Genomic DNA, 15,783 nt, shown 5'->3' with positions numbered 1-15,783 from the left:
AATAAGCTGGGTGTCTTAAGATCTGGAACTCACTTCCATCCTTTATAGATTCTACTACTGCAACATTTACTACCATAAAACTGTGGCTGCAGTGAAGTTGGAAAGTAAAGAAATTTTTTGCAATTTTTCTTCTGCTTAAGATTGCTTCTCCTAATATAGGCCTTTACTGGTGGCAATATTTGTCAAAAGTACACGAAGTTGCAAGTTTTACCAACCTATATTCACATATGCCAACTACACGTAACACACACCGCAGGTACAGTGTACGTGTATCTTACTCAAGTTACAATATTTCAAAGCACAAAATGGAAGACATGTCTATGTAGTACCACCATGGAACAGAGCTAAGTGAGCAGAAAGTCCTTATCCAGCTTGATCTAAGCTATTGAAAGTGAAATCAGAGGTGAAATGCATACAGCAAGGATGACTAAACCCATAAATGGTTCAAAATTACGTTTTATTACATGAATACAAGAGACTACAATCATACTGAACAGGCTATTATCAAATCTCTTCAGTGACAAAGCTTTCTGTCCAAGACAACAAATAAAACAAGTGCATAAATCACAAGGATGTGTGGCTTAAGGTCATTATCTCACAGGATTACAGAATGGTTTTTGCATTGTCCCTCTTTGCTTTTAGTACCTCCACCTTTATTTTTATATTGTAGCTGTTACTACCACTGCTATCTGAAGGCTTGAGTTCCCTACAGTTATGAATGGCAAACAGAAAAACCCTCTCCCAGGTTAAGGGAGAGTGTAGGGTAAGTTTTAAAAGGTACACACAGTAAACTTAATATAAGAGTTTGTTTTTAATGGGCTCTGCCAGTCTTGTCCAACTGTGTATGCTTCAATTACGGAGCACTATGCTCGGCACCATGGACTGTGGTTGCCAGGCACCACCAAAGACCCACGGTTCTTGTTGTGCTCACCATAGTGCAAATATCTACTCAAGAAACTATGCTTGTTCAAAAGGTTCTCACAAAACCCAAAGGTACCATTAAGGAAAACAAGTGGCTAAATCAGAGTAAACAGGCACGTACAGCAATCAGCAGGCACCATACATTTGGGGATGCAACAAGGGAGTCATCAACTCCCAAATAAGACCACCACTTTCATTGACAATATTTTTAATATTCATTACAGACTGCAGTGTATAAACTTCTCACAGTCCAAGTCAAAATGAAGACTTGAGTTAAGAAAATATGCTCAAATTATAGAGCATACAAGTTCAGATTTTAACCTGGACTCCAGATACAATGAGCACTCAACACTCTGTGCAACCCTAAGCGGACAATTAAAAGATTTCACCAAGAAGCCCGCAAATCTTATATAGGTCATCATGCCACCTCACCCCTGTTAAAATTACAAACATCACTACAGATACATACACTTCTCAATTTCTAAGAATACTTTTCAGAATACATAAATAAAAGCAATCCAAAAACCTATCTTACTATCAACCTTTTTTTTCCCCCCCAGTAAGAAACTGCAAACTTTTGGTCTCAAGGCAAGCACTCTTTCCTAGAGAAACATACACACATTTGATCCAAAATGTGGATCAAAACTTGATCAGTAAAAACATGAAGCAGTATAGTGAAAGGTGGGGTCTAAAAACTAAAAGCAAAATCAGAAGTGAGAGCACCAGTCAGGAGGTGTAGGAGAAATATGAGCATGCTGTTCTAATCTACTAATACGAGGAAACTTGAATACTATTTAAAAAACCAGAATGCTCTTCTTCCTGACTGCTAAGCCACCATTCTCTTAATGATGAGGAAGAAAGAAATTGGTTGGAAATCTTCAGTCCTAAATTTCTGCTTCAAAATTATGGTACTTTTCAGCAAGGCAATTGCTGACTAAAGTGAAAAGCTTAGCAAAGCTGAGCAGTAATTAAGAGATTTCATTTACAACACAATTTCACATTTGTACAGGAGGAAATATGCTTCTTATGACATGAAATTTCCAATAAAAGACATGGAGATATAACGCCATCTAAGCTTTTCATTTGTCCTGTGAAGCAATCCACCCACCTTCCTTTGGTAAGTAAATATGCATCTTGTCCTGGTTCCAGCCAGAACAGGGTTAATTTTTGCAGTAGCCAGGAGGGGCATGGCTGGGACCTGGAGGTTATTCTGTACCACCACAGGTCATTTTCTGGGGATGAAGGAAGGGGTCCTTCCCAGGGTACCATAACGTGGCAGAGGGAACAGCTGGGTACATTCACCTCTTCCTCGGACACTATCATTAGGATTGTCGCTGTTACTGTTCATTCTCTTATTTCCTTGCTGTTTCATAAACAGCAAGGAAATAAGAAAATAAGAAACAGTATATGGTTCGTTTCTCAATCTGTGAACTTTATCTTTTGTGCCTCCAATTCTCCTCCCCAGCCTGCCAGATGGGGAAAGGAAAAGGCAAAGTGAGCAAGCACCATATCGTTCGGACTGTTTCAGTGAGAACACTTAATTGAGGAATACCATTTCTAAACCAAAACATGCTTGAATAAAGACAACTACTGAAGGCAGGAGGTAATGAATACCACTCAGGGCCAAAGAAAACAGTTCTTGCAACTTTTCAGAATCATGTATTCAAGTCCTGTTCCAAAATTCACATTGACAGACATCATGCTGTTACATTCCTACATAGTTGGAGCAAGCCTCAATGGCTTGTCAATATGCCTAATACAATTTCCTAAGTTGTATTTACAGAAATTAGGCCTGTTTCAGTTTATACTTTGTTTAAAATCAGTTGTTTCAGTTTGTCAACCCCTGAATGTTTAAGATGCACATGCAGATAAAAATAACATAGGTGAGTCTGCATTTCCTAGCCAATTAAGAAGAACCTTGAAAATTGCCTACAGATCACCATTTATCCTAAATAATTTCATAGGAATTAATGACCTTGCAGATGAGAATTTTGACTATGTAACATTTCATACTCATTTTCACCTTAAAGGAAGATATTCCTAATAGATCCGGAGCATTCACTGATTTTCAGTTTAATACATAAATATAAACAAGGGACAAACAGTTAGACAAGTCAACTCTTCTAATTCGGTTTCTGCAGAACTTCTTCCTCCCATCTGTAGTTTCACAATGGCAACAAATTTTACAGTAACCGTGCCAAGTCTGGTTAGAGAATCTCTACTTAATTTGAATATTCAGTTTTTTTAAAGAAATAAATACCTATGAATCCAAAACTTCGGTCTATCTGTTAGCTACAGACATGCAGGGAGAGAAAAGAAAAAACCCTACCAAGTACAACAGCACCTTGGACATCCAGTGATGCTCAGAGACATGAATTAAATGCACCAAGCATATCCCATTCTGCATTCTGATGTAACAATCTCAGGTACACTCCTATGCCAGCCTTTAGCAAAGCAGCTTCTAGAATACAGATCTTCGTCTGCATCAAAATATACTCCTGAGCAACAGAATTAGAGCAAAAACTCTCCTATCCATAAGCCCAAAATTCTTAAGTCACTTCATCCCCTCCAGTTTTCACACAAAGTATAAGCCATGGCAAGAACATCTTGAATGAAAGTTAGTTCCAAATGAAAGCAAGAATACTTAGCACCTTTCTTGTGCATTTCAGCTTTCAAAAACACTTTGCAAATATTAACATGCCAAGACATAAAAGAACCATTGTTTTAGTGAAAGGAAGCAAGAAGAGAGGATGCAGAAGTTGGTAGCAAAATGGATGGATGGATGGATGGATGATACTTTAATTTTGTAAGCTGTGGTTTCATTTCCATTGTAGCGATGCATCAAAACAGGTTCTGCAGTACTACAACAACAAAGAAACACTACACTACTGAATATTGAGAGATTCTGGTAGACCTGGTTTAATTTCAATTCTAATACTTTTTCCAGTGAAATTCCTGTTGCTCTTCTCAAATAAAACCTGCAACATCTATTTCATTCTATACCACTATTCAAAAAGCTTTTATATTCTTATTATGAAGTGTTTTTCCTTTGCAGCTTCCATTACTGCCTTTCCAAAGCCACAGTAGAGTCAAGACGGTAGATACAAAAATGTAATTTGTTAAAGTTTGCTCATTGCATGCTCTTCTAAAATCCATTTTCTTTTTCTAGGGTGCTGTGTGGCTCTTTAGCCACCTCTAATAGGAAAATCTTATGCAAAAAGATGCATCACAAAGCATTATCTGCTACATTCATACTCATTTGGGATGTCAAACTAATGTAGATCAATGTTGGGATCTCTCTGGAGTACTCCCTGCCCTCCCAAAATATCACAGTACTCATGCCAGTATTCCCCCACAGAAAACACTGGTAGCTGATGGATAGTGAGCTAACTCACAGAGCAGGACGCTGACAGGTCTTCATCTGTACTGGTTAGTACCTCACTCACCTCACTATTAGCAGCACTGACTTCAGGGAGACAGATCATAGAGAAAGTAAAGAGAGAACGGCCAAGTTTTTCACTTCAGTATTTAATGTCCAGCTCATTAAGGGCCCAGCTTGAAGCCCTGTGAACCTGGCAGAAACATTGCCACTCAGGTTTTGAGACGGGCTTTGAAAAATTAGGAGCTTGAACCTGCTACTGAGAAAGGAACAGAAGCTAACTAGGAGCAAGAAGCACAGGTTTCACGTCCTCCCGTATCTCAGCCTAGTTCAGCAGGTTTGATTACTAGTGGGAATTTGCACAGGGTTACCTCAGTCAACCCACATAAAAACTCCAGTCAGCAGAAAAAGCATGGAAGTTGGCTTCCAGGTTAGCATTTGACAGGACTATCTAACTGAAAACATCCTAGAGTATCATGCAACAATCTCCTTGGCTAAAAGTAATGAGGATTTGAAAATGGATCTGAGACAACCTGAACAATTGGGGCTATTTCTCACTAGAAAGAAAGAAATCAATATTACAAACAGATCCTGAAAATGCTTCTCTGTCCTAACAGTCTTATCTCTGACCTGCTGCAAAACCAGTGCCCAATCCACTAAAACTTCACCAGAAATTCTGCTTTGTTCTGATTAATCAAAGACACCACGTCCTAAAAATGATCCCCATACCTGACTCAAAACAGACCAAATACAATGAGTTCTTGGTGATCAAAATAGTTGTATCACAAACTCAGAGATGCATGGTGAATACAGGTAAAGAAAGAGACACAAAAACCACAAGGATACTCACATTTCTTGCTATCTGTGATGAATGACTCAGTTCCTGCCACGTTAGATACATTTCATCTTCATAAATTACCATCACATAGCAGGTGCAGTGGGATCTGTCTCAATCCTGCTAAAGGTTTTTGTTTAGATAGTACAAAAATGGTATTAAATACTACTGTAATGTTTTATTTTATCACTTCCAAATAAAATATATAAATATACTTAAAATACCACCCCAATTTAAAAAAAAAATGCAACCTAACAGAGACAATCAGTTGCGTTCCAGAACTACAGTGATTTTTTCAGAACTGTCCCATGTTGCTGCTTTCAGTAGATCCCAACACAGGAATACAGACTGTATTTTTTCCAAAGGCATTTTAACAAACAAAGCCACCAACAAATAAGCAAGCATTACTCAAATGACAAATTACTGAGATTAAAAGGACAGCCTAAAAAGAAATTTTAAAAAGCAGAAAGTACAAACCATCAGTTTTCAAACACTTCAGCGCACTCTTCTGTTTTCTAAGCTCTTTTGGGCAGGAGTGCTTTCTTGAGTTGGGAATTTCTGACACTCCAGCTATATTGGTTGATGGTGTGAAGACTGACTGCTGATTGATGTCACTTGGCTAGCAGAAGCTGCCACGCTAGTCACAGTTATATTGGCAAAAACAGTGCTTTTATCTGAATTGCTTCCCTCCGTGGTGGAATTTATTTTTTGCATGAATAAACATCAATATTGTAAACACGAGGAATTCCAGATTTGTGTGCAGTTTCATGGTTATGATCTTGCTGGGATGAATGGAGACACGTTGCAATGGCTTGCCTGAGTAGAGTGCTGTAAAGGAGGCACACAGGCTCTTTGGGACGAGCATGTCAGAAGGACCTGGAGGTGGAGACACCTTTCATGAGAGAGGCATCAGAATGCATGGAGCTTTGTCTGGGCATGGATGATGAGCTAAGTGAGAGCTTATGGGCACAGATTAGAGAGCAGACCAGCACGGGTGACACTGTAGTGAGTGAGCATCTGCTACAGCATACCTGGCCAGGAAATCAAGTGGATGAGGCCCTCTATGGACAGGGAGCAGCAACCTCATATTCACAGGCCCCGGTCCTTGTCAGGGAGGACTTAAACCACTCTGGTATGGGCAGGAAGGACAACCCAGGGAGAAGCATCCAGAGCACTCCCAGAGAGACTGATAAATTTCTGACCCAAGCGATAAAGGAGCCAACAGTGGGACATTCTGTGCTGGACCTCATAATTACTAAAAAAGAAGGGCTCCTTGGGGACATGAAGATCACAGACAGCCTTAAGTTACAGTGACCTGGTGGCATTCACAAGACTAATAGGAGGAAGAAGGGCAAATAAACAAGATCACAGTCCTGGCATTCAGGATAGCAGACTTTGGTCTCTTTGGGAACCTGCATGAAAACAGTCCCATGGGATAGGGTCTGGAGGGAAACAGGGGTCAGAGAAAACTGCTTGATACTCAAGGATCACCTCCTCCAAACTCAAGAAACATTCATCTCAAAGGGAGTCACACAAAAATACCAGGAGGCCTATAGAGATGAAAAAGGAGGTCCTGGCAAAAATCAAACACAAAAAGAAAGTATACAAAAGGAGAAAGCAGGAACAGGTAGACTGGAAGGAGTACAGAGACGCTGCCTGAGCATGCAGAAATGCAGTCAGGAAAGCCAGAGCCCACCTGGAGCTAAAACTAGTGAGGAATGACAAGAGTAAGTATCTGAAAGGAGGGTATAAAGATGGTAGAGCCAGATCCTTCTCAGTAGTGTTCAGTGACAGGAAAAGCAACATGCACAAACTGAAACACACAAGAGAGTCCCCCTGAACATCAGGAAACTTTTTTACTGTAAGGGTAACTGAGCCCTGGCACAGGTTGCCTAGAGAGGTTGTAGAGTCTTCGTCCTTGAAGATACTCAAAAGCCATCTGGATTTAGTCCTAGGCACCTGGCTCTAGGTGGCTTGAGCTAGGGTGATAGAGCAGATGACCTTCAGCAGTCCCTTCCAACCTCAACCATCACCTGACTCTTCTAAGGCACTGCTGTTTCAGAAAACTTCCAGCCACAAACCAGTGTTTTGCTGCTGGTTTAGACCAGCCTTCCTGACCATAAAGCACCCTTCAGGTACACTGAGTGTACTTGTGCTTCACCCAGCATGCAGTAAGCCCTGTCTCAACCAGAGCCTCCAGGCATTTTAATAAAATGAATAAATAACTGCTTTCTGTATTACATTCACAATTCCACTACTTCAACCAGAATGTCAAGATCTTTTCTCAGATCATATTACTTTCATATGCAGCAACTTCATACTTTAAGTTTAGGATAAAAGGAAAAGAAAAAAATCTTACCAGAAACAAAACATAACGCCTTCCTTAACATATCAGGGTCCAATTGCAGGACAGATGAAACTGAGGAACAAAACCCAACCAAACACTTAAAATAAAATATGCTGTAAAATTAATTATTTCAAAGAATTTTTGATACTAACCTCAGGTCCAGAAATCTTTACTGCTGATGTGTAATACAGCATTTTTTAGACTGAAAACAGGAAGGGAAGAAGAAACTCACTATGAAAAACTTAAGACCTTAGGATCTCAGATCTTAGGATTTCAGACATCCTTTAGGATGTCTGAAAAATTTGTTCTCTATCAAACTGCATCACCTTCAGACACCTGGCAAACATGGATTTACCTCAGTGTTGTTCCTCTCATTCTCTCCACCCCTGCACCCTTAACAAATTTGCCCAGCAACAAGGCACTAGCTTTCTGTTCAGACAAATTCTGTGTCTGCCCCTACTCATCATGGGTCAAAACTGATATAAAATAATGCAATCAATAAAAGTGCCATATTTTTAATCCAGTTAACATGTGTCAGTAATTCAGTGGATACTCTGGCCTCCTTACTGTTTATTTATGGCAACTTTTCTTCTAAATGGCAGTGGCATTTTCCAGTTACACTCTCTAGGTAGTTAGCACCACCTGACCATAGACAAACTCCGTGTATTTAACGAACAATAACCTACAACCTTTAAATTCCAAGATATATTCATTTACTCCTTCAACATTTTTCTATTTCCTTCTTTAAGTGTTGCATTATTTTCTATTTTCAGGGAGTAAAACACACTCCTTTCTTCCTGTGGTCACAGCACTGCCTCTAAATCAACAAAGAGTATTTGTAAATTTCACTATGATCTGTTTATTTTGTCATTTATCCATTTGTCAATTAACTTCTGCTTGTTTGTTTTAGGATGCACATATATTCTGAATATTTACACAATATAATTATTATATGCCAAGTATCATTAGGGACTTGGTTTTATCATCTAAGGCACAACCATATTAAGCAATAGTTCTTGCCAAAGACAGTGGCATTTTCACCTGTTTAAGGCATAGGACAGTGACTCTTTCAGGAAACCAGAGTTCTGCTCTGTGCTTTTTGATTAACCACTTGGGAAACTTTGCTCAAATCACTTCATCTGCACGGCATCAGTTTGTTGTCACAGAATGGGTTTATCTTTCTACACTGCCATTTTCCTCACTCTAAGAGCTCTGTAAAGCATTCAGGAACCTACTGATTTATTTCTACAACATGTCTAAGACTAGGAAATTGGCAAAGTTATTCTGCATATGAAAAATACTGTCATCAGATTCCACTCCTTACATACTAGTGGCACAATATTACTGGTTTTGCTCATCTTAATAAAGAAAAAATGCTAGGAACATCTTTCTTTTCAACCCATTCACCAACTGTGCACAGTTATTCACATTGCAACAGTAATATAAATCAAGATCTAAGCTTACTAAACAGCACCTCAGATGCTTTTAGTATTTGATGTAGTTCAATATACCTCAGGTACCAGGCTGAGAGTAGTGGCGTGAGAGTAGTGGCAACTGGTAGTATGGACAAGTTGAGATTTTAAGTCAAACTTCCCCAGCACAGCATGCAAAAGCAAGGGGCAAGACTCTGGATAGCAACAGTAGAGATGTAAATTCCAAAGCTGATAACCATATTGCAAGACATCACTGTGCACAGTTCTCCACTGTCTGAACCAGCTGGAAAACATCCTGATCTTGGCTGTGGAGGAATCATTCCCAAAGCAATGCCTTCACATGGAAAAGAGGTGTTCCAACAACGAAGGATCTACATGGCTAACCTAAACACTGTAAGTCATAATGACCCCAGAAGTTTGCTAGAAGCTGCTATTTTAATCTGGCAGCCTTTAAGATGCAGCAGCATTATAGTGGGAACAAGAGAAATGGCAGGCAGACTGCAATGTTTGAAAGGAAAGGTAGGAACTTAAGCCACTGTGGCTATACTTCCTTCTCCACACCTGATGTCTTGAGAGCAACTACGGAAGGATATGAATTTTATTCCCAAACAAATTGCTTCTTTCTCATGGTACCTGCCCATCACCAAATGGTTTGGCTTAGCCACTGGCATGTCCTATGTTCCAATACACTCAGTATCAGTACTGGTATTTTCCCTTCTTTCTTCATTTGTAGCACCCCCATTTTGACAACATGAATCTCAATGAGGAAGACATTGCAAACTAAAAGTTTCTGCCATTTCCTAAACTGATCATTTTTGCTTTGTGGAAGTTAATGTCAACAGGCAGCTCTCCTAGTACTAAAAATTGTTCACAACATCATCACCTACTGATTTCTACTACTTGGAATAGTCACTGAAGAGGAACAGATTTCTCATAAATGTTGTTGATATTAAAGAGCTCTGGAAGATCAAGATCAAGGACATAAGTTATAACATATTCCAATAATAGCAACAAAAAATGTCCACCTTTACAGGGACCTCATTCTTCAATGCTCCAATTCTCTACTTTGATAAAACAGCATCTAATTGTACAATATGCTCAATATTGAGGAATCAAAAAATACAGACAATTGCACCCTTTTAAAGCAGTAGGAACCATCTTTATCTCCTTTAAGAATTCCCAAGCATGCCAGCCAATATTTTATCTTTGAAAATTTTTCTTACATGAATGAAAACTTTCAAGTTTAAATCTGAGTCACACTCTAGAACTAGTCTTAGGATTGAAAAATGATGAGACTACAAAAATACAGAATTTAACTGCTGCTTGAAGAGCCTCAAGGTTAATGTAAGTTCATTTTACATAAAAATACCAGGAAGCCTCATACATCCCTTCTGTTAACAAAACAATGAAAGCTAATGTTCTTAAGAACAACATGAGCTAAAGAACATATATTTGGGTATTTAATAATGCTAGAATAATTGGCTTTCATTTCTTATTTCTATCCAGTGGCATATACGTCTCTAGCACCTTCAGCATGAAAAATATTGAATTAAGCAGATCCATATACTGAAGTCCGGTAATTTTTGAACATAAAATTCCATTTGCAGTACTGATTAGCAGCAGCATTAACTGAAGACAGAAGGGAAAACAATCACCAAGAGAATTTAGTCCTGAGGTTCAGAGGCACAGCAGGGGACTCAGAAAGAGGGAGAAAATGAAACCTCCCCAGAAGAAGCTGGGTTGAGAAGCCTAAAAAACAACTGAAAACATCACCTCATTTGAATAGTTCTCAATTCTTCTTGCTCCCCCCATTTCATCATTCAGTGACACTTTATATTCCACATTGAGAAATACTCATTTCTCCAAACAGACAAATTAAATTCATTCCCAAGTCCATCTAGAAACTGTAAGCAGAGTTTCATATTTAAATAAATAAATTTCTACAATTCCTTCCCATCATTTCTCTGCCCTTTCTCTCCTCTTCCTCTTGTGTCCTGCTAAAACAAAATCCTTCATTTTTCTCTGTATTTAAATGAAGATTTCTCAGTAACAATTTCTAGTTTTCTCCTAGTCCTAAGTCTTAGTTGCCAAATGCCTACCAGCAGACAAAACCTAAAAGCTAATGGTAGAAGTGAAATGATGAACCTCTGCATATTAATATTACATTCCAAGATAAACTTTAGAGGAACTATTGAGAGATGCAACTCAAAGTGACAACTCAACTTCCCTGGAACTTTTAATCAGCAGAAAACTTCTTGTGAAGGAAGCAGAAGGTTGCTTTAAAAAGTTATTATTTTATTTTATTTTATTTCTGAACACAAGTTTTCTTGTATCTCTCAGTGCAGGTGAGTGAAAGCAGGTTTAAACTGATATGGGTGTTGTCCTTATTTAAGAAAGCTCTGGTTCCGGTGTTACCACTGCTATTTGCAGTTTGAACAAACAACAGCAGATCAAAATAGCTACGATTTCTATAACTGTGATAGATTCCTAGTAAAGCAAGACACTGCTCCTCGATGTGACCCTTGACACGCTGCCTCTCAGCCAGCACACATAGTCTGGGTCATCACGTGCAACTATTTCCTGAGGATAAAAATTGGTATAGACGTGGAGTAACAGAAATGACTCATCAATACACAATAATGCATGGGAGAAGAATAGTGTGGTGATGGCATCTATCTTCTAGCACCCATTAGTCAAGAGACCAGAGGCATGAGGACAGGGAGCTCCAGCCTTAAAAAACAATCTGTTTCTTTTTATTATTTTCAGGCATACCTATCTTATGTGGGGGTTAGTGAGGAAGACTGCGTTCTGCTTTCATCAGCTGAGATTTCCAGCTTCTTCCACCACCAGGTCTACATGACCAGATCTGACTTTTTGCTATAGCACTGGCTGAACATTGCCGGGGTTCTTTTTGACAATTTTAAATGTAGCTTCTACCCAGTTAACTCTGCTGTTGTGGAAACAGTAGCTATATCCCAGAAAGAAGGTGCTGTGGACACTTCTGTAAACATTATCAGACCTGGTCTGATCTGCAATTTAGAATGAGTAATGGAACTATTTTACACAGTTTGCTTCTAATTCTGACACAGATGGCACTTAAACAAGGATTCCAGCCTTGGCAGATTTCTTCAAAGCCAGTGCCAAGGCCAGGATAATCCTTTCTAGCAATTTTCTCCTTGATTTTTGAGCCACCAACTTCCAAATAAAATAGAATTTCTTATCTGCTGCTCCCTTTCTACAGCCATGCATTGAACAAGCTTTGACAAGACAAGACAGACCTTCAAATACTAAGACAAGTGACACCAGAAGAATCATGAATCCTTACAAGGTACAGCCCTCATCTTTTAACCTTTATCTTCAGGTGGATGTATCATAAGGAAGAGAAAAATTAGATCCAATGAAAAGGAAAAAAAAAAACCAAAAAACAGGGAAAAGTAAAAATATCTTCCTTGAGGTAGTTCTGACTCTCCAGCTCTTAAATTGTGCCAAGTGTGGGATAATGAACAATGGCTGGTTTTAAGGCCAGAATTAATGAACAATGGTTGTTTTTTAAAGCTAGCATTCACTACAAAAAGGAAGATGAGGCAAACCTAACAGAGCAAAAATAGTGCAATGGACATTGTGTGCACATTTCCTTGCACAAAACCACTTTTGAGAAAGTTCTTTAGCCACAGCATTAGGCAAATAACCAACAGAACCAACTCTGAAGAGAATGGAGACAAACTCATGAAGAATGCAAACTTACATTGGCCATTATGTTCTCTTATCACACAAATCTTAATGTTATCAGCACAGACACGTTACAGGAAAAGAAGATACATCAGAAATCTAGTGTTCTTAAAACAGACATTTTGTTAATTTATTCTAATGCAGATGATGAAAAGCCTTCAAAGCTGACAAGAGCTCATTAACATACGCTTTCATACAAGACAGGAAATAAGGATAAATACACATTTTTAAAAAAAATAAATTGCTGTTCTGGATCTAGACAAACACTCCCAGCAACACCACCAGGAGTGTGCATACAGTTAGAGTTTAGCATACAGTGCAAAGGCTTCGTCGTCAGATTATGAATTTTACCAATTATTAGCCTTTATAAACATCAGGCAAAAAAAAAAAAAAAGGCTTGGTTTTTGTTGGCTTTGTGTTTGTTTGTTAAGATTGTTCTTGTAAGGCCACATAAAAAAAAATCAGACAAAGGATGAAAGAGGAGAGTAATCCAGTAAGGGTCTATTAACAACTGATTGCTTATCCCAGGTAAAAACAAAAGCCACACATTTAAGCAGAAAGTAGTCTTATGAGTTCAAAATCATTGTTTTTAAGAACACTTCAGTTCAGTGAGTTAAGTGCACTTGGGAGATGCCTAATTTTACAGTTTTCTAGAGTAATTAATTCAGAAGGAATACTACTTTTACTAATAATAAAGTTCTACACGCTGAAATTTCAGATCAAGCCTTTGACAAATTTTAATGTTTCCACCAGACATGCAGTCATTCATCACTGCTCTGCACTTTGGCTTTCTGAGGACTGTACTCTGGAATTTCTGCAGATTGAATAGCTGGCACAGAGAATTCAAGATATAAGTAATACTATTTTCAGTGCTCCTTTAAAGAAAACCAATGCATATTTCTCCAGACCTGAGAAAACTTACAGTCTTCTCATGTCATCTAAACAACAAAGAAAAGAAGCTGTCACATATATTTCAGACGTTAAAAAAAAAAGAAAAGTATCTTGCTCCATACTGTCATTCAAATACCTCCAAGCTATGCTTTCCCTACCAGCAACTGAGAAGGGGGTATATACTTTGAACACGAAAGATGCCACACACAACATAACCCAAAAATCATGAGAATGAAACATCAACAGGATGGAGAAAAGGCACCAGCTACTACAGCAGGCAATTAAAAGACCAAAAAAAAAAAAAAAAATCAAAACCAACCTACCAATCCAATTATCCATCAGAGACTCTGCAGTTACTGCAGCTCTTACATGACTTGCAGCCTTTCTGATCAAGGGCCGTCACAGGACACCTGAGCAGTAAGAATTTCACATTTCAGGCTTGGAATATCTACCAGCAATTTCCAGTTTTCAAGAAGTTTAGGGGTACCTGTTCCACATTTCTCCATTTAAAAAAACTGAAACACGGTGAAGACTTTCGGGGTAAGGTTATTTTGTTAGCTTGTCCTGTTCTTATAAGTAAACTAGCCTCTGACAACCTATCCCCTCTGCAGCAGGGAGCAGAATGACTTCGTTAGAAGATCCCCCTGCCCTTAACTCATCACCTGAGCATCTACATGATTTCTCCTCTAAGCTTACAGTATAACGATGGAGCTCCACAAGGTTAGAAAGAAAAGAACATTTCATAGGTCTTATCCCAATACTCTGTGCATTTTCATCACTGAACGAGGAGAAGAAGCCCAACCAAACCAGTCCCCCTAGCATATCTTTGCAGCTGGAGTCTGAAGAGATGTGGCAAATCACTACTCTGTCTTTTTGTGTGTGAGGCTAGCTTTTTATTTTCATTTGAGGCTTTTTCCCCAGTAGAAGACATAATCCTTTATGGAAGCTAGGCAACCTTTCAACCCATTTATCAAATTTCCCGCTGCTTCTATTTCTGAAGAAGTTTAAAAAATAGTTTGTACACAGAAAATTAATCTGTATCCAGAAGATATCATTAAATAGAATATTATGACCTGTTGGCAAATGCCAGGTCTGGTTTTAACACAGCACTTGGTTTAGCCTGCTGCTTTCCATTCTTTCCAGCACTTCCAGCACCGATACGGTCTAAAGAGAAGCTAACAATGTTTAAAAGACATTTGATTTATTGCCATTTCCATCCTAGCATCCATACCTTCCAGAATACATACATGACAATCAGTGCTGTGAAAATGTTTCCTGTAGTAATTTTAAGAGCACTATGTGAAATGCATACAGAGAAAGGTAAGACCTTCTAACAACTGTTCAGACACCTCAGCTGGCTAATTTTCATTAAAAATTCCATGTTGGAAAAAAGTAGGCTTTATCTGCTGTGTAACAGCACCCCTGTTCCAAGTTGAACAGAGCAGAAGACACTGTACACAGGTGAAAATACAAAAATCGCTTGTCTGATGCTCTACCAAGAAGAAAAACCACTTGCTTACTAAAACTGGGCACAGCAGAAAAACTAGGAATCTCTCCAAAAACTGTTACATAAGGAATTATCAAACTTCACGTCACCTCCACAGGGACGCAAGTTGCTATTTTCCCCCCATCCCCCGGTGCGCAGGGATTAACGATCTAAATGACACAGTTCTCGGATACGAGGTGATAGCAGAAGCCTTCCCAAAGGAGCGCTTCCCGGGCTGGAGGCTTGCAGGGGAGGCTGGCGGGTGATGGGGAGGTCACCCTGCTCTCGGCGTCCCAGCTCTGCCCCCGGGTCCCGTTCCGGTGGGCAGAGCGCTCACTCCCCGCGGCGCGACTCCCTCCGTCCCACCCGCGGCCGCGGCCACCAGCCCCGGCTCTCCCGGACGCCGGCGCGGAGCGGCGGCACTTGGCGGGACCCCGCCGCGGCGGGGCTGGAGCCGGCGAGCAGCGGGAGCGCAGCCCGGCCGGAGCACAAGGCGTGCGGCGCCGAGCCAGCGAGCAGAGCGGCGGAGCCTCGCTCGGCCGGGGCGACGTGCCCCTTTGTGCCGGGAAGCGACACGCGCGCCTCCGCTTGAGCATCTCTTCAATTCCGGATCTGATGGGGATTAAAATCCAACAGATAAAGATGCCAGCCCGGCCCTCTGGACTCGGGTGCCCCCTTCCCGGACTGCTGGAAGGGAGACACTCACCGATTGTTTCTTGCCCTCCCCCGCCCCTCGCCTCCAAACGCAGCAAAGACTCGACG

The 15,783-nt window shown here is 39.9% G+C and overlaps 1 protein-coding gene across 3 annotated transcripts in view; it reads right to left on the bottom strand.

Moving 5' to 3' along the window:
• The window catches only part of LARGE1 (LARGE xylosyl- and glucuronyltransferase 1), a 278,578-nt gene that overhangs the window by 262,072 nt on the left and 723 nt on the right, over positions 1-15,783 (bottom strand). The window contains exon 2 of one of the 3 annotated variants that reach the window (XM_069002929.1): positions 13,859-15,633. The exons of 1 other annotated variant lie outside the window; for it this stretch is intronic. The gene's annotated coding sequence lies outside the window, so the exon portion shown is untranslated. The remainder of the gene's footprint in view (positions 1-13,858; positions 15,634-15,783) is intronic. One more of the 3 variants, XM_069002931.1, reaches the window with a different exon arrangement.

Source organism: Aphelocoma coerulescens, chromosome 1A (genome assembly GCF_041296385.1).
Source record: "Aphelocoma coerulescens isolate FSJ_1873_10779 chromosome 1A, UR_Acoe_1.0, whole genome shotgun sequence".
NCBI lineage: Eukaryota > Metazoa > Chordata > Aves > Passeriformes > Corvidae > Aphelocoma > Aphelocoma coerulescens.
This window is presented reverse-complemented; position numbering and strand designations above follow the sequence as displayed.